General features: G+C 55.9%; 1 protein-coding gene across 7 annotated transcripts in view; it reads right to left on the bottom strand.

Annotated features, from left to right (window-relative positions):
- Positions 1 to 18,632, bottom strand: part of Septin9 (septin 9) — a 217,609-nt gene that overhangs the window by 28,786 nt on the left and 170,191 nt on the right. The window contains exon 1 of one of the 7 annotated variants that reach the window (XM_028892542.2): positions 4,674 to 4,841. The exons of 5 other annotated variants lie outside the window; for them this stretch is intronic. The gene's annotated coding sequence lies outside the window, so the exon portion shown is untranslated. Of the gene's footprint in view, positions 1 to 4,172; positions 4,402 to 4,673; positions 4,842 to 18,632 lie in introns of those variants that run through there. One more of the 7 variants, XM_028892545.2, reaches the window with a different exon arrangement.

The following is an 18,632-nucleotide window of genomic DNA, read 5'->3' as shown; positions in this document are numbered from 1 at the left end:
GGCCAGGTACAGCCACAGTCAGAGCCAGACCTGGCCAGTAGACTTGTGTAGCACTGTGGCTGGACCAGGCGTGCCTGGCAGGGCCTGTCTTATCTCCTCCTCCAGCGGTGACAGGCACCTGGAACAAGGCCTGGGAGATAAGAGATCCTGATAGGCACAGAGCTCTGTGCGCATTCCACTGTGGAAAGACAACTGTCCCCACGACCTCTGGTGACCAAGGTATGCTCAGCGCCCAGCACCCAACACCCAGAAGTGGGGCAGAACCCTGTGCAGTGGCACACCCCTGTGACCCCAGCACTTGGGAGGCTAAGGCAGGAGGCAGGTAAACTCAAGGCTGGGCTGGGTTACAGAATCAGACCTTGCCTCAAATAACCAAACAAGAGACGGAGCGACAGCTCAGCTAGCGGGGTGCTTACTTAGCACGGGTGCTCACTTAGCGCTGATGAGGCCTTGGGTTCAATCCCCAGGAGGATTATTAGTACAGATCATCCACATAGAGCATTTTAGGCAAGTCCCTGTCTCAAAACTCAAACAGGGCGAGACTTCAGGACGGGGACCTCCAATGGACTGAAAACAAGGGTGAGTGACTTCGTATCAGTCCTCATGTGGCCGGCCAGCAGCTTCATTCCAAATGAAGCCTGAGGTGCTCAAGGGCAGGCACCTCAGGACGCCGCCCCCAGCTCTTGGCTTCAGGAGATGCTAAGTAATCAGGAGGGGGCGGAGTCCAGGGCAAGACCCACCCACTGTACAGATTAAAACATCTATAGACGGTATTTAAGCCAGCTGCCCTTGCCCCACAGCCGGCCAATAGCCTTGTATCTTCAAATAAAATTTGTGCATGCGTGTGTGTGTGTGTGTGTGTGTGTGTGTGTGCGTGCGTGCGCGTGCACGCGTGTGACACGGCACAGTGCATGTTTAAAGGTCAGGAGACAGTTCTCTCCTACCATGTGGAGTCCAGGGATAGGACTCACATTGTAAAGGCTGACAGCAAGCATTTTGTTTTGTCTTTTGAGACAGGGTCTCTCTGTGTCGTCCTGGTTGTCCTGGAACTCGCTCTGTAGACCAGGCTGGCCTCGAACTCAGAGACCTGCCTGCCCCTGCCTCCTGAGGGCCGGGGTAAAAGGAGGTGCACGGATATTGCCCAGCATGACAGCAAACAACTTTTTACCCAGTGGGCCATCTCACCAGCCCCAGAGCTTGGTGTCTTTCAAGACCCTCTGTGATGAGCTGCACCCTGCCCTAAAGGAGGCCAAGGCCTCACACCCGTGCCAGTGGGCGTCTGCAGAAGACGTGAGCTGGACAGAACAGTGAGCTCAGCCTGCAGAGCTGGGCAGTGCAACCACAGGAGTGTGGATAGAGGCTGAGAGGGGCTGCAGGAAGACGAGATCAGGCTCCCCCGGCCCTGAGTACAAAGCCCTCTTTACCAGGCTCACAGCCTGAGACGCATGCTCCTCAGGGTGCGTGCTCCTCAGGGTGCGTGCTCCTCAGGGTGCGTGGCAGAGAACAGAAGGAAAGAGGCCAGTGAGCCATGGGAGCCTCAGGCACCGAGGCAGGCTCAGCCTGCAGCCACGTGTGGGTGGGGTAGGATTCGAGGCAGCTGCAGGTCTCGGGTGTGGAGTGCACCAATGCCCACCTCCTCACAGGCAGGTAGGAGCCCCCAGGCCACTCCACACGGCAGCCACCCTGACTAGTCGTCCTTGGGAAGGAGTCCAAGGCTCCTGAGCTCCTGAGGGCAGGTCTCTACCTGCCCAAGGAACACAGCGGTGCTCGATAAACAATCAAAGTTTAATGGCGGAAGGCAGATTCTGAAGAGGTGTCCTGGCTAAGGGGAGAGTTGGCTTGAAACTTCTCTAGAGACCAAACTGTAGGAAGTTGGACCCTCTCAGTGGGGCACCCCCCCCCCAGGGGCCATTTCCTAAAGCTCAATATTGGCCTAGTCCACAGAGAGGGGGATGGTAAGGAGGGAGGGTGGAGGAGGGGGATGGTAAGGAGGCAGGAGGCCCACCTAGCCTCTGCCGGCGCCCATTGGGTCTTTTGCCTATTTGCATTAAAATAAAGCTGTTCTTCCCACACACTGGGTCAGCTAGTGGGAGAGGAAGCCTAGAAACTTCCGGGGTGGTGTGGGAAAGCCAGTAGAGACTGTGCTGAGTGGAGGGCTGGGAGAGCGGAAATGGAGCCTCAGTGCTGGCTTCCTAGTGACCTTTGACACAGGCAGGGAATCTGCGCTGCCCCAGGCCGTGGGGCCCTCTCTGCACAAGGGGGCCTCGGCCCGGCAGAGCCACCCTATCTGACACAACAGGAAGCTGGGGACGATACTGTGGCAGGGAAGGGCGGGGGCGGGGGCGGGGAGCACAGGCAACGGTGTTGTGGTTGCCCCATGGGTAGAGGGCTCCTGCGTCAATGTCATCAATGTCGCAGGGCTGTTCTCACAGCTCAGGCCAGTGGATCTGCTGCTCCGAGGGCTCCCAGGCCCAAGAAGCCCCCTCCTGGACCTGGCAAAGCGGGGCTTGTCTCACTCACACCTGCCACATGTGGCCCCGGGAGTCCGGCTTCCTCCTCACCGCAGCTGACTTCCACCTAGGGCTGTCACCGCCCCACACACAGTAGGTTCTTCTTCACACCAGCTGAGCTGTCACCACGATGGCCCACGGGGGCCACCCGGTAGACACAGGAATGCACTCCAGTAGACGTAACAGAGCCTGGGGTGACCCAATATAGAAATGACCAGGGGACTGAAGGGGTGGGCCAGGTCAGTCACAACTCGGATCCCCAGAGAGCAATGCTTACCACGAAAAGTCCTGGCCAGGCATGGCGATGCACACCTCTAGTCCCTGCATTCAGGAAGCTGGGGTAGCAGGACCGCTGTGAGTTCGAAGCTACCTCATACCACGAAAGAGACCCAAGAAGAGAAGGATGAACCACCTTCCCAAAAAGGCCTTGGGTGGAGGCTGGCTGCTCATCCAGAAGGCTTAATAAGCACATTTTTTCCTATTTGCTGAAAAGGAGCACCCTGGCTGCCAAGGGAAGCTGGGCAAAGTGAGTGACAGACATGTGTATAAATGCCCCAAGAGCCCCATGAAGCCAGGAGCAAAGTGTGAACGAAGGAGGCCTACACCATTGCAGGAAACTGCTGTCCTCTGGGTTTTCCACATGAGAGCCGAACCAAATTCCAACTCTGCCCAACACAGAGCGGCCAGAACCCGCTACTGGGCTTCTTCCGGGTGATACATTTTTCTCAAAGAAAAGGAATCTCACACTTCTCTTGGGGAGCAGACATGCTGCTCCCCAGAACTCTGTCCAAGAGCCAGCGGCTTTTCCTTAGAACAGGGGCGGGATGCGGGTGCACCCAGTCGGTGGGAAGCTTAGGCAGTCTTCAGGGATTTGCCTGTCCCTCTGTGCTTGGGTGCAAGCGACCATTCTCTGTGCTAGCTGGGGTACCTCACATCGTCTCAGCTGCAAAGCCTGCTGGAGGACACTTCCTGCCCTGGCTCTGACATAGAGGACAGGTTCCAACACATGGCTCCAGAAGGCAGACACCCCCATCGCACATTCTCTAGCAAAACAAATGCATACCAACCCCCCACCCCAGCCAGCAACACCCTCCTGGGCTCCGCACATCTCAAGAACCCAAAGCCGACAGACAGTACATACATCTGATGGTGGTGGCCCCATCAGAGTTCACCCCTGCGGTCTCTGATTTACCACCTTTTAAGAGCCGGCAGTTACCAATTTCCAGTCAGCGTTGGAAGCCGCCCACTATTAGAAGCTGATAACTCTGTGTGGAGAGATTTTTTTGCTAGAAGCATCCAATTCACCTCTGTTCCTGCCCCGGCTGGAAATCAGAAGCCCTTTGCGGAGGCAACGTGCTCCAAGACACTCCCCATCACTCAGAGGAGTTGGCCAAACATTTACAAAGAGATAGCTGTGACCACACAAAGCCCCTTTTTCTTCTATTCTGCGATCGAAAATCTGGTTCCCGCGTGGAGACCCGGCATCCCGCCACCCATTCTCCCAGGAACCCAGGGCTGGACTGCCAGCCGGAACCCCAGGCCCCGGGGCTACCTGGATCCCAGCCCCTGTGCACCCATCGGGGCCGGCCAGGCGGGCCCCACCACCTGGAGGCCCCCGGAGCAAGCTGTGAGAGGCTGGAAGAACAAAGAGCGAGGACTCACCCCAGCAGCTGAAAGTCGGGCTGCCTGGACGCTGGAGAGCTGCGGCCCGCCCACCGGGTCACATGGCTCGGAGCCGAGCAGAGGATCAAAGAGGCTTTGTGGCCTCGGAACAAGGAGCCTCCCAGAGTGTGGGGCAGAGAGGTAGGAGGGCTCAGGACGGCCCGCGGAGGGAGGCTAGATGGGGAACCGCTCCGAGGGGCAGGGCGAGGGGACGAGGAGGCGGGGAGAGGCGCACCGGCTGCGGGCGACAGCGGCAGGGTGAGCCTAAGGGCCTCTCCGCTCAACACACCAAGGAGCAGTCTGGGCCACTAAGAGGAAAATGACAGGGTGCACAGTATGGACCTTGGAGCCACGCAGCTCCAGCCTCTAACCTGTGTTTGCCCAAGTCTGTGTCAATCACGAACCACAGGACCTCTTCCCAGCCAGCATGGCTTTCCGTTGACCCGGCGCATGGTACCCGGCCTGGCTCCACCCCCACCCGGTCAGCTAACAGGCACGCACCTTGGTTTTCAGGCAGCCTTCTGTGTTTTGGTAGGGCTCCCTTCTCCCAAAGCCCTGACCCCCAGAGGTTCTGGGCAGCTGAGAGAGCACAGCCACCCTGCTTAAGCGGCCCCCGGGGCTGGGGCTGAGGCTGAGCTGGGGCGGGCTCACCCTGCTGGAGCCTCAGGGACTCCGAATGTGTTCTGACGCCTCCTTCTTCTTCCCACCGCTCCCGATCCTCCTTGGGGGCTGGGCAATGAGTCAGTAGTCTCCTCCCACTCCCTGCAGACCCCTGTGATGTTCTGGGACCCTGAGAGTGATGAGCCAGGGGATCCAAAGGATAGGAGCTGACACTTCTGGGGCTGGGCCTGGATGATGGGATCTGCCAGACCCCATAACCTCTGACCTGGAATGAGTCACTCCCAGGCTCAGGCATGGCCATGGTGGCCCTAGGCCAGCTCCCACACTGGGAGTGCTGGGGGTGGGACTGGAGGTTGCTTAGAGCAGGGAGCAATTAGCTCAAGTGGAGAGGAAGGAGTCTCTGGTAACTCTGGAGGGGCCTCAGGGCCAGCGACAGATTTCCCCATGTGACTCCAATCCCCTTGTCTGCAGGAATAACTGCCCCAAAGCCTCACCTGGCATATGCACACTCCCATATTCCATCCCCAGCCCAGCTCCGCCCTACCAGCTGAACGCAGGAACCCCAGGCCTCTGGTCCATCCCGCAGGTCTTTGGAATCTGCCTTCCCAGTCTGGAGCTGATACACCAACTCTAGTCACAGCTAAGACAGCAGGTCCCTTCAAACCAGGAGGAGCGCCCCCTCTAACTCCCTCCTCACCAAGCCCAAGTCAAAGTTGACCACCAACTGCCCTACTGGCTCCCCCTCCTGGAGGTACAGGGCTTCCTCCCGAACCTCACAGTCCCCAGATCTCTCGGGCCCCCTGAGGGCAGCTCAGGCAAGCCCCTGCTCTCCAGATTCCAGGCCCTGCACAGGGGGACTGGTGCTGCTGACTCTCATCTAGCACAATCAGATGGGGGTTTCCAGATCATGAGGGGGGTGCCCAGGGCATGAGGGGCTCTCTGGGGTTGTTTTCCCAAACAGGACAAAGTAGCCTGACCGTAACCCACGTACCATCCAGCCCTCTGGCACAAGGCCCAAGATGCAAGTTACAGATGGAGCCTTAAACTTCTAGCTACCACAGGGAGAAAATGTGAGGAATCATGTGGCCTGTTTTAATTGATCTCACAGAGCCAAAACATTATCAGTTCAAGATGTCATCAACATGAAAATGGCAGAGATATTTCACATACTTCATCCTTTTCGTGCGAGACGCTGGGATCCAGAATGCATCTGACTGACTCCTCTGGCACACTCTCATGCGAGCAGTCTTGTGTCAGGGGCACGACAGCCCTGTGTGCTGGACAGGAGGGCACGACTGTACTCTGCACCCTGTCACTCTTACTGAAGAGCCTTCTTGGAGACCCTGGTCACTTCTAGAACCAGATCCTCATGCCACATTTAGGGGTAGAGAGGACACAGCCCACTGAAACATACATCTTCTGTAAAATCAAGTTGAGGGACTGGAGGGATGGCTCAGTGGTTAAGAGCACATGTTGTGAACCAGAAGCAGGTGAATCTCTGTGAGTTTGAGGCCAGCCTGGTTTACAGAGTGAGTTCCAGGACAGCCAGAGAAACCTTGTCTTGAAAAACCTGGGGGGTGGAGGGTGGGGAACATTCACATAGGTCCTCCAGAAGGAGGACCAGAGTTTGGTTTCCAGAACCCATGTCAAGCAGCACCTACACATGTCAAGCATGTGCATGCACCTACACACACAGCTACACTCATGTGCATGCACCTACACATCACACACATCTGCACTCATGTGCATGCACCTACATACACACATCTGCACTCATGTGCATGCACCTACATACACACATCTGCACTCATGTGCATGCACCTACATACACACATCTGCACTCATGTGCATGCACCTACACATCACACACATCTGCACTCATGTGCATGCACCTACACATCACACACATCTGCACTCGTGTGCATGCACCTACACATCACACACATCTGCACTCGTGTGCATGCACCTACACACACAAGTAATTTTTTTAAAGAAATCAGTCAGCCAATCAATATTTTTAAGGAATATTAAGGAGCCAGGCATAGTGGAGGGTAGGAGGATCAGGAGTTCAAGGCCAACTTGGTCTACATGAGTCTTTGTCCTTAAAAAAAAAAAAAAGATTTGTTTTTATTTTATGTGTATGGGTGTTTTGCCTTCATGCATGTGTACACATGTGTTCAGTGCTTGAGGACCCCCTGGAACTGGAGTTATAGGTGGTTGTGAGCCACCATGTGATGCTGGGGACCAAACGCCAGTCCTCTGGAAGAGCAGTAAATGTTCTTAACTGCTGAACCATCTCTCCAGCTGAGACCTTGTCTCTTTAAAAGGCTGTGATGTTGGAAAAGCTCTCGCCTGATGTGCACGAAGCCTTTGGTCCTCAGCCCTGCGCATTGGGGCATGGTGGCACACTCCTGTAATCCCAACACAGCTTGTGCAGGAGTTGTTCAGGGCCATCCTTGGCTACATGGTGAGCTGGAGGCCAGCCTGCGCTATGTGAGACAGTCTCAAACAGAGACCCCAGAGCAGTGTCCCCAAGTTCGCTGTTCGGAAGGAGAGTTTCTCTTAAGGACTCAGCTCAGTGAATACCTGGCCACACACCATGCAGACTGTGCCAAGGACAGCATCAGCTCTCTCCTGGAAGTCTGTTTGCATTCATACTTGTTTGAAGGGACATGGGACGATTAGCCCAACCCACAGGGGGCCAGCTGCTGGCCTGACTCACTGCATGTTGCCATAAACTTTTTTTGAGTAGATTGCCCCTAAATCCTAAAGCTTGGATATGAGGAAGACTTGGGGGTGAGGAAGCCACCCGGGGTCATGTACAATGAACTCAGAAAGCAAGCAGACACTCAGGCCTAGACCTCTAGGAACAGAGCAAGAGAGGAGGGTGACAGACAGACACCCAGGCTACTTCAACTCCTGCCCTTCCGGAGCCTGGGTCTCCATCCACACATTGGCTTCCGCCCCATGTATATCCTTCCAACAGCCAACTCATCAAGCTGTGTTTATTTATTCTAAAGTCACATAGGAGCACACTTTAAAAAGAATTCCGAGGGAGAGAGAAAGCAGACTAGTGGCTGCCAAGGGTGAGGGGTCGACATGGAGCTGGCTCCTTAAGATGTGGGGTTTCCACTGTGTGGTGATGAAGACTCTGGCACACAGTGCTGCTGGCTGGGCTGCAGGAAGAGCACTTACGTTAGGAGCAGGGGTGGGGTGGGGACCCGCTTACATTCCACGTGCATCGCAGCCCGGTGCATCATAGCCTCAAACTCCAGGTCCTCGCACCTCAGCCTCCCCGGGGTCATGATGGCAGGTGTGTGTGTGTGTGTGTGTGTGTGTGTGTGTGTGTGTGTGTGTGTGTAACTGAATGTGGGACTGAGGTTCAGCTGGGTCCACAGGCTGCTCACCTGGCATGCATGGAGCCGTAGGTTCAATCTCCCAGCACCACATGACCCAGCTGTGGTGGCAAATAACTATAATCTCAACACTTGGAGGTGGAGGCAGGAGGATTAGCATTCAGGGTTATCCTTGGAGGAAAGCCTGGGCAATACATGAGACTATATCTTTAAAAACATTTTTAAAGAATTAAATGCATTGGTTTTTTTTTTCCTTTCTTGACCCAATTTATTTTAGCATTTTATGCCTTAGAACTATGTCTTGAGACACACCAGGATGACCAACGTCCTGTTCGTGGCCTGCAGTGACTTTACATGACCAGGCGACTTTTGGATCTGAATATAGACCGTGACACAAAGAGTGACCCAGATGGGCCAGATGTCCTGACCAGAAAGAGACACAGGAGGTTTGATCACAGGATATGAGGTGACCATAAAGTGACAGACAACGCAGAGATCTGAGCAAAGTAGCCCCACAAGCCAAGGGATGTCCACAGACAGCCACCAGAGCAAGAAGAGACCAGGGGCAGATCCTCCTGCAGGAGCCCGACTTTGGCATCAGTCCTGTGGGCCTGTTTAGATTTCAGTTCTTCATAACCCTAACACAGTAAATATCTGTTGCTGCATGGTTTGGGCACGTACTTTAGCAGCCACAGGGAGCTAATGCGGCCCCTCTAGCCCCCTTGATCCACAGAACTTAAAGGTTAGCAGGCAGGGAGGTACACTCTCAAGCAGTGCAGCGGGGGTGCCATCCTTCTGGCTCCTGAGTGGACTCCTGGGATATTCCCAAGCCTGGTCCATATCCATAGGGTCAGGACAAGCCTCACCCTAAGGCAGAGGAAGCCCCTACCCTTTGCCAGGCACTTGGCCAATGTGTGACAGCTGAAAAAAAGCCCCCTACTGAGTCCTTGCCCATGCTGGCCTGGTGGGAGCAGCATCCACAGTCCTTGGTGACAGTAACGAGTTCCACCTCCTCTGAAGCCAATGAGAAGATGAGCCCAATACAGACCCATTTCAGAGGCTGACCCCTGCCAGGAAGCACAGGACATCCACAGTCCACTCTATACACAGCATCAAGCCAGCAGAAAAGAGGGATGTATGCACATGTGTGAGCGTGGTACACACACACACACACATACACACACACACACACACACACACACACACACACGCCCTGTTCTCCCCCAGTAGGCACCTGGCTTGCACAAAGCTCACCTTCCTGCCAACTGCCTTCCATCTACCCAGGCAACAGCTCACAAGTACAGTAGATGCTTTCAACCAAATGCCAAGAAAAATATCCCTCCTGCCCCTCCGAGGTGCTAGTGAGGGGAACAGGGGCAGGGCTGGTACTTGTCAGTGTGCTGTGTGGTGTGTACGGGTGCCCCGGCCGGGGGCCATTCATGTACCTCCCATACCACCCAAAGCTGTAAGAAACAGCCTGCCAAATGGCCCTGAGGGAAGGCCCGAAGCAGGCGTAAGTGGCGCTAGGGAGGGAGAGGCCCCGGAAAGTGTGTCACCACCACAGACGGTGGCTTACACTGGGTCCTGGGGACGTCAGGTGTCACTGCAGGCTCCCGTCTGGGCCCAGGTGAACCAAAGATGCCCCAGTCTCCGGAGCAGGCTCGGAGTCTGCTCTGCCTCTTCCAACTGTTGATTCCCCACAGCCCGACCTCCTGGCCCACTCCCATTCCCCTCTTCCTAGCACCCACTCACTTCTCGGCCCTGGCCATCTGGTCCCTGTCCACCACACATCTCCATCCACGCCACCAATCCTGAGGACAGCCCTTCCTTGAAGGACCCTTTCCGGGACCTCTTTCCCTCTCCCTTTTCAATGTGGCTCCCTGGGGTGACCTCCCCTCTGCCTCCTTCAGGTTTCTGGTTCCAAGCCCCTCCCAGCACCGACCCATCTCTCCAGTTGGCTCTCTCGGGCCACACCCTCCTCTCTCTATGGTCATGTTCTTCTTCACCAGAACATACATGTCTGAGATCCCAGCTTCAGCTGCCCATGCCCTGTCCCTCCAGCCCTAATGCTTAGCTTTTTCAGTGTTGCAGCTGCCACTTCCTGCCACACCCCATACAGTTGGTGGCAATAACCATCCCTCAATCCTTCACTGAGGTCTACTTCCTGTCTTCCTCCTTTTCCCATACAACTTCCTGTGCCACAGCAGGCTCTTCCTTGGGGCTGAGGACTCCTGCACCATCCAACCTCAGCCCGCACTGGTTTCTAAGAACACTGTACTCCTTTTCCCAGACATTACTACCTCCAGGAAGCCCTCACCACGGGTGACATTCCCCCACCCCCAACCTGGGTCCCTCCATGGCTTGGAGGACTTGTCTCCGACTCCACAGGCCCTGCCCCTCCCGGTCTCCTTGGTAACCGCAGGGCAGGATGGGCCTGTTTCCTCCTTTCTAAGAAGCCTCACCACACTCCCATCAGAAAACAAGACCCAACTGCAGGCCTTGGTGATGCACACCTGTGATTCCAGCACGTGACAAGCTGAGGCAGGAGGATTGAGTTTTGAAACCAGCCTGAGCTACATTGCAAGACTGTTTCAAACACACAAAGCTGTATTAGCCATGTGTCTTCTGTGCTTTTTTTTTGAGACGGGATATCTCTGTGTAACAGTCCTGGCTGTCCTGGAACTCATTCTGTAGACCAGGCTGGCCTCAAACTCACAGAGATCTGCCTGTATCTGCCTCCTGAGCGCTAGGATTAAAGATGTGTGTGTGCCGCCGCCGCCGCCGCCGCCGCCGCCGCCTGACAATTCTATGCTATCTCAGCCTAAAGTGTGACCCTGGTGTTCGCAGTCAACTCTCCTACTTCACTGTGACCACCACCCTACCTTGCAGATCCGTTCCAGCCTCTGACACCCCCTCCCCTCAGGCCCTTCACCTCACCCTAACCAAATGCAGCCAAAAAACCCACCAGACCCACAGACTTCCACGACAAAGACAAGTCCCAAAGCACCCAGATGTCCAGCCCTGCGGGCTCTCGGCACCAAGAGGAGATTGGCAGGCTGGGTACTCCAGACTGCTGTCAGCACAGCGCCTGGTCTCCCCACCCTGCAGTCAGGACAGAACCCACACACCTGGGGTCCTCAGATGCTGGATTTTAAGCCAAACGCTGTTTTGGGGTTTCCGAAGGCGCCCCAGGCCCAGGTGATGGGGACGGGGAGCAGGAAAGGCTCTAAAGGCTTCTAAAAATAGGCTCAGCAAAGCCCCATTCTCAATCTGAACAGCATAGCACTGTCCGTGTAATTAAGGGAGTAGGGCCTCCACCTATGGTGGGGGGAACCCCAGAAGTATTACCTGTCGTCCAGGAAGTCTCTAATGTGTAGCTGGGATTAAGAACTGCTAGCTTAGGACCAAATGTGGGCATGCACACTTCTGAGAGTTGTGCTAAGATTGACTGAGTGTGCTGAGACCCGAGGGGACAGTGTCATTCAGAGCTGGGACACTCCACACCTCCCCCTTGGGTAACCTCTGTGCAAGATGCTCACTGGCCTGGGGATACGGATCCTGTTTGTGAGCTACCAAGGTGTGTGAGAATTCTAGCTGGGCAAGCATGCTCATCTCTAAGATGGAGATTCTCGCTTACTAACGAGGAAGAGGGGCATCAGGGAGAGAGGAAAGATGGCCCTGTGCAAACTGAGCAGCAGCCTCCTGGGCTGGAGGAGGGTGGGGGCGTGGTCACCGGCTACAAGAACGGAGTAGGCAGAAACTGCTGCTGCCTGCCTGCTTGGCATGTCCATGCTTGAGACAGCGATGTTGCGTGCAAAAGGTCTTCTGGGCATGTTTTTCCCGAGATTCATGTTAACACTGTCAGCACTGTGAGGATTTTATCCCCACGTCCAAAGGCCAGGGCTCTGGGTGCCTCACAGACACAAGCCCCAACACAAAGTCAAGATGAGAGGCTGAGAAGATGGCTCAGCAGGAAAGAGCACTTGTTGCAAGAACATGAGGACCTGAGTTTGAATCCCCAGCACCGACATGAAAGGTCACATGGGCCCCAGTGCTGTGGGAGGCCCCTGGCTGCCAGCCCAGCTCCAGGCTCAGTGAGAGAGTGACAGAGCATCCTCCTCTGGCCGCCACATGAACGCACGTGCACACACACACACACACACACACACACACACACCATGCACAGCGGAAAGAGACAAGATGAAGTGGCAGCGGATGGTGGCTTGCAGCTCCTGGCCAGAGCCTGTGGTACTTTTAAGAACAGCAAGAGTCCGGTAATCCAGACCTCCCTGGGAAGTAGACCTCACACTCAACGGACTTGACAAAGGCCTTTGAAAGCCATAGGGAAGTCACTCCAGGGTATCTGGGAGGAAGAATAGGGGTAAGTAGGAAGCTGGAGACATGGGCAATGGCAAGCATCAGAGTGTGCCCCTTGGCATGTCCAGTCCAGGACAAGATGGTCACAGAGGCTGGGCAGCAGGTAGCTGCTCCATCCACACCCATTCAGCTCAAAGACTAACTTATGGCCACAGGCAAGAACCTGGCTCTGCAAGCTCCCAGGGAAAGGAAGACCGGGCCAAGAGTGCCTTCTGCTTCAGGCCCAGCATCTCCAGCCAGAGGAGCCAGCAGTATTCCACAGCACGCTTGGTGTGGGGGTAGGGGCGATGGGTCTCAGGTCTGCTCACACTGCCGTCCTGGGGTCTTCACACTGCCGGGAGAACACTGAAGATGAGGAAATCAATTGGGGCTCTGCCCTTTGCATGACCCTGGGTATGTAATCCTGAGTCTGAAAAGCACACAAGAGACAAAAGGAACCGGGTGGCCAGCCCACCCTCACCTCCATCTGTGGAAAGGGGAACTAACAGTTTTGTTCCCAGTTTCTTTCCCACTAGAGGTGGGAGGGAGAACTTTCTTCCAGCCTGAGCTGGCAGAATCTAGAAGCATCTAGAATCTTCCAGAGCTGCAGCCATACCAGAGAACTCCTCCAGACGGTCCAGAATAGAATCACCTCCCTGGCTGTGTTTCTGATTACCACTATGGCAAATGGTCTGTGCGCTTGGTGACTCAGTGGTGAGAGAGACAGCGGTGTGTCATCTCCTTGAGCCAGGGGCCAGAAGGTAAATTAGGTCAAGGTGTCCACAGGCCACTCCTCACTGCAGAATCCGGGGTTGAATCTGTTTTCTGGCATTTTCTATCTGAACTTCCTGGTTCTGGGTTCTCCCTTTTCCTCCGGCCTGGCCTTTCTCACACTGCACTCTGGGACACACCTCCCACTCCGAAGGACCCTTGAGTGGCATTAGGCCCTGTGCATCTCCCAGGGTACTCTTCTTCGGGCTGTGTAACAGCATCTCCACCAGTAACCCCCAGGGAGCACGCTTTAGTCTCACACCCCAGGCTTGGCAGCGTGGCCACGGCAACTCTGATCCCAGTAGACATGTAAGGGTGGGACCACAGACCTGAGTCTGTCTGCTTGGACTCAAATCCCTGCTACCTCTAAGATGAGGAGTGGTCTGTCACACCCTCACAGCTGCTGCGTGGGGTGTGTGCATGATATCTGGAGCAGGGCTCGGTACAGATCTGTGACCATCCATCTGTCCCTTTGTCTCAAAGTGCCTCTCAAACCTCACCATCTCTCCTCTCGGTCCCCTGGCGAGGCACCCACGTTCAGGGCGTATCCCATGAGCACCTGAGCACCCTACCCGTGGGCAGTTACAGCCCTGCACACCATACAGTGAGCAGCTGCTGTGGACTCCTCAGCCAGGACATGCTGGATGAGATGCAGGCAGGATAGAAAGCCAGGAGACAGTGGGAGGGGAGGGAGGGGAGGGAGGGAGGGGAGGGAGGGAGCCCTCCTCCCTCTGGAGTCTGCAGTCTCCGGTTCAAAATTTCTGCACAATTAACAACATCACAATGACGGGTTTAACAGGGAGACCGCATTCTTTTTATAGAGAGATATTTTCGAACAAGAATGCTAAAATAGCAATGAGGCATACTTCGGGCCTGAGCGTATACGCCCTTTGAGTATGGCCCGGCTCCGTTCCCAGAAGTGAACCCCCAAATTTCCGGGACTCTCACAAACAAGGCTGTGGAGTCCACCTACATATAAAGCATCTTAACGCAGGAGTACCTGCAGTGACCTGGTGACCGTTTGTCAGTTAACCCCATCTGAAGCACCCGTGAAGCCACACTGTGATCTCACCTCAGCTCCTTCCCCACGAACCCATATCCATAGCTATCAGAAAGACACCTGAGCAGGCCCTCCTGAGCAGCCCACACCCCCGACTGCAGACCTGTGCTCAAATCGAGATAAAGTCTTAATAAACACCAACTCTAATTTGCGAAATTCTTTTCTGTGCTGGAGTAAGCCAGCGTGGTGACACACATCTTTAATCCTAGCCCTCAGGAGGCAGAGGCGGGCGGATCTCTACATAGTGAGTTCCAGGACAGCCAGAACTACATAGTGAGACCCAGTCTTCCCACCCCCTCCCCCACACAAAAAAAGAACCGCCATTAGTCAGCATCCAGCACATGCTAGTGGCTCCCAATGTGACCTCCGACCTGGGCCATGGCCCTGGAAGATGCCTCCTCAGGGCCTGGCTGCTCCGTGGGCAGGAGGTGCAGGTCCACAGGTATGTGGGAGGATGTACCTGGAGGACAGTGAGGCCCAGGGCAGTGAGACAGTAAAGTGCTTGCTGCATCAGCCTGGTGACCTGAGTTCAAGTCCCGGAACCTACATAGAGATGGACAGACAGCTGACCCTACAAAATTGTCCTCTGACCTCCATGTCTATGCCATGGCATGTGCAGGGGGTGGGGGGGCACACACATACACACTAACAATAATAATAATAATAATTGGAAAAAAAGGAATATTTGCTTGTTTGTTTGTTTTTCAAGACAGGGTTTCTCTGTGTATCCCTGGCTGTCCTGGATCTCTCTGTAGACCAGCCTGGCCTCGAACTCACAGAGTTCCACCTGGCTCTGCCTCCCGAGTGCTGGGATTAAAGGCATGCGCCGCCGCCGCCGCCCAGCAAATGAATAATTTTTAAGGAGTCCCCTGGGCTGGAGAGATGGCTCAGTAGTTAGGAGCGCACTGGCTGCAGCATCCACATGGGAGGCTCACACCTGCCGTGATCTACTCAGACCCCCCAGTTCCAGGGCATCTGATGCCCTTCTTTGACCCCCGTGGGCCTTAGGCAAGCATGCAGTGCTTAATACACATGAAATAAAAATAAATAGAGAGAGGAGGGGGGGGGAGGGAGGGAGGGAGGGAGGGAGGGAGGGAGGGAGGGAGAGATCTGGATATGTGAGTACCTCAGGCTCCACTGGACTCTCAGGGGCTCTGCTGGTGTGGTGACCCCTGCTAGCAGATGACTGCTGACCTCCTGGAGGACCCTCACTGGAGCCACTGGGAAGCCCCGCCCCTCACCCATCACAGGCAGGGAGGCCTCAGGTCCAACCTGAGAGGCCCCTGAGAACAGATGTCGCCTTCCTTCATGGCAGTGGGGGACAACCTCTCCCAGCCCCGCTCACCGACTCCCCAGAGGTCTGGGTGGGGCAGCGCAATGCTCTGCTCCTGGCCAGGGCTGCCTGACTTCTCCCTGCCTCTAGCCTTCCGACCACTTCTGCATCAGGCCTTGCAGGGGCTGAGATGTGGCCAAGGAGTTCTGAACTACAGCATCCGCCATTTGCCTGAGGGAGGCATCAAAGATGGGCTGTGTGACCTCAGAAAAGTCACTTTGTCACTCTGGGCCTATTTTCCTACAGGTTGTTTTTATACAACCTGTGTGTGCCCGAGTCTCATCCAAGGTGCCTTAGCCCTCTACCCTATAATTCCCTCCTCAGGACAAACAAGGCTTCTAGAACCCCTACCCACTCTTCTTCCTCCAATGTATGGGCATTTGGGAGTGTGCTCTCTCTCTCTCTCAATCCCTCCCCTCTCAATCGCCCCCCTCTCTCGTTCTCCCCCTCTCCCCACCATCACCAGTGCCCTGGCTAGTCTGGAACCCAGCTCTGAAGGCCAGGACTCCCAAGGGCTGGCGGGAACTTGCTTCAGCCCTGCCCCACAGGGCGCCCGGGCCTTCTCCTGGGGTTAGCCCAATGTTGCAGGCAGCCCAGCAGCTTTCAGTTACTCCCAAGACGGAGGAACTGATGCCCGCACCCTCTGCCCCCTCTGCCCCCTCTGCCCCCTCTGCCCAGCCGCCACCCATGGGGCCACTGTAGCCCAACAGGCTGTAGGTGTCAGGGGCCAAAGGGGCCAGGCCATACCCCTGCAGGGAGCGACTCCAGCAGGGTAGCTACAGCCAGCACAGGAAAAGGAAAGAGGGGAAGTGGGGGACCCTCCCTTCTCCCTCCCTTCCCCCATTCACTGGTGGCATCCACCTCTTCTCCAGGAGGCCCCACCCCCATCCTACCTCAGGAGACTTCTCTGCCCAACCCCAGTAATGAATCCCACATTGACCAGCTCCCTCCTTCCCGCCCTCTGTGCTCTCAACAGCTGGCCCACAGAAGGTGCTGGAGCTGAGGTGGAGAGGAGCCCGCAGAGTCCCACATCCCACCCACCCTTCCTCTGCAGATAAGGCCCTGGGAAAGCTGGGGAGGAGGGCCGTGTTAACCCTTTCCTGCAAGGCACATCCTCAAGGCTTCCTGATCCCAGCAAAGGTGCACGCCACCAGAGCAGAGACAACTGGGAAACTGATAACACATCGTACAGCAAAGGCTGTCCACCGAGAAGCAGGTGACAATGGGTAGGGGAGAGATCCAAATTCAAACTCTTCGTTTGCCTTAACCAACAGCTGTGTGTTCTTAGAGGAGTTACTTAACCTCTCTGTGCCTTCAGTTCTTTCTCCGTGAAATGCTAATAATGGCAAGGACCAATATGGCCAGGCTGATGGACTCAATGAAGTACTCACTTGAGGTATGGGGCCCTAGGACACTTTGGGGCCACAGAAAGTTCTAGTTACCCCCAGCCACTTGAAAATGACAGACCTTGTCTCATGTCAGGAGCTCAGCAGAGTTGGCTTGGCGAGTGCTTGGAGGGGCAACTGTCTGGCAGCCAGGCGTAAGGCCTGCTTCCTTTGAGCCTTGTCTTCTGCAGCAGCAGCCCCAGCTGGAATCCAGTCTCAGTTCCGGGAGGTGACCTCTCTCTGAGTCAGAGACCACAGGGACCCCTGGGGCTGCACCAGCGTCCGGATGAGGATGTTTCCTGGTCACTCGCTGACCTCCTCAAACCCACACTTCTCTCCCCTGCTCCAGTTCTAGCCACGGAGCCCAGGGCAGCCTGGGTCCTGGGCCTGTAGTGTACAGGGCTGTCCTTACATTTCCACCTCCAGGGGCCACATGCTTTGTGTGAGGAACGCACGTGGCCCATTAGGAGTTGACGGGCTGCATTCCACACACCCAGACAAGGGTTAGCAAGGCCACGATGCCCTGGAGACCCTCTGTCAGCCTCTGCAGTGTCCCGTCCCCGTCCCCGTCCGTCCGTCCCCCTCCCCCTCCCCCTCCCCCGGCCACCCCGCTCTGCTCAGAGTCCTGAGAGGTGTCTGGAGTAAAATAAAACACAGAGACACTACAGCACATGTCCCAAGCCACACTGCGGGCCAATGCTGAGGTCAGAGGCTGAGCACTCCCAACCCCCAAACACACACACACACACACACACACACACACACACACACACACACCCGCCACCAATCTTGCTCTAGGCAACATGCTCATGACAAAGCAATGTTTGCAGACAGCAGGCCAATGTGGAGGGAAGGACCTTGTCACACACAGTTCAGGCCTCCTGGAGTCATCCCATGGTGCACCAGCCCACCAAAGCCAAACCTGGGAGCTGAGGACAATGAGGGTACACAGGTCACAGCTGTGGCCTGGCCTTGCCAACACATAAAGCAAAGGAGGCCGAGATGGTGCTAGAAGTCCCACGGGGCATTTCCTCTTGGTAAGGGGCCTCCTCGGCCGAAGGAAGGGCTGAATTACTACCATATGGGAAGAGGGGATAGATGCAGGGGAGAGTGTGGCAGAGCAAACCACATGGGCAACGTGAAAGGCCAGCACCTGGGCTGAGAACCCCGTGAGGAGGAAAAGACCGGGGTCCCCGTGGACGCCGGGGACCAGCCACCACCACGCCAGTGCTTCTTCCTTTGCACACTCATCCCCATGGTGTCAGCCTCTCAGCCATCGTGGGCAGCTGGTCACACTTGAGTCTCAGCCCAAGCCCTCTCGGGCCCTAGAAAGCCAGGGCACAGCTGCTGCTTCCGAGGAGGCCGTGCCAGGCTCGAGGGTGACTAGGAAGCAGCTGGTGTGGCTGTGCCTTCGGGCGGCTAAACAAGCAGTTGGCACAGATCTGGCCCGAGCAAAGGGGGCCTTGCCCTGCGCCCCATTACAGGGCGGCCATCCGAGCAGACACTGCCCTGCCTCTCTCGTCCAGCCCTCATGTGCTAGGGAACCCCTTGCCTGCGCTTCAGTCTTGGTGTCCGATA

This window comes from Peromyscus leucopus, chromosome 8b, assembly GCF_004664715.2.
Source record: "Peromyscus leucopus breed LL Stock chromosome 8b, UCI_PerLeu_2.1, whole genome shotgun sequence".
In the NCBI taxonomy this organism is placed as follows: Eukaryota; Metazoa; Chordata; class Mammalia; order Rodentia; family Cricetidae; genus Peromyscus; species Peromyscus leucopus.
Note: the sequence above shows the minus strand (reverse complement) of the source record. Positions and strands in the feature narration are given on the sequence as shown.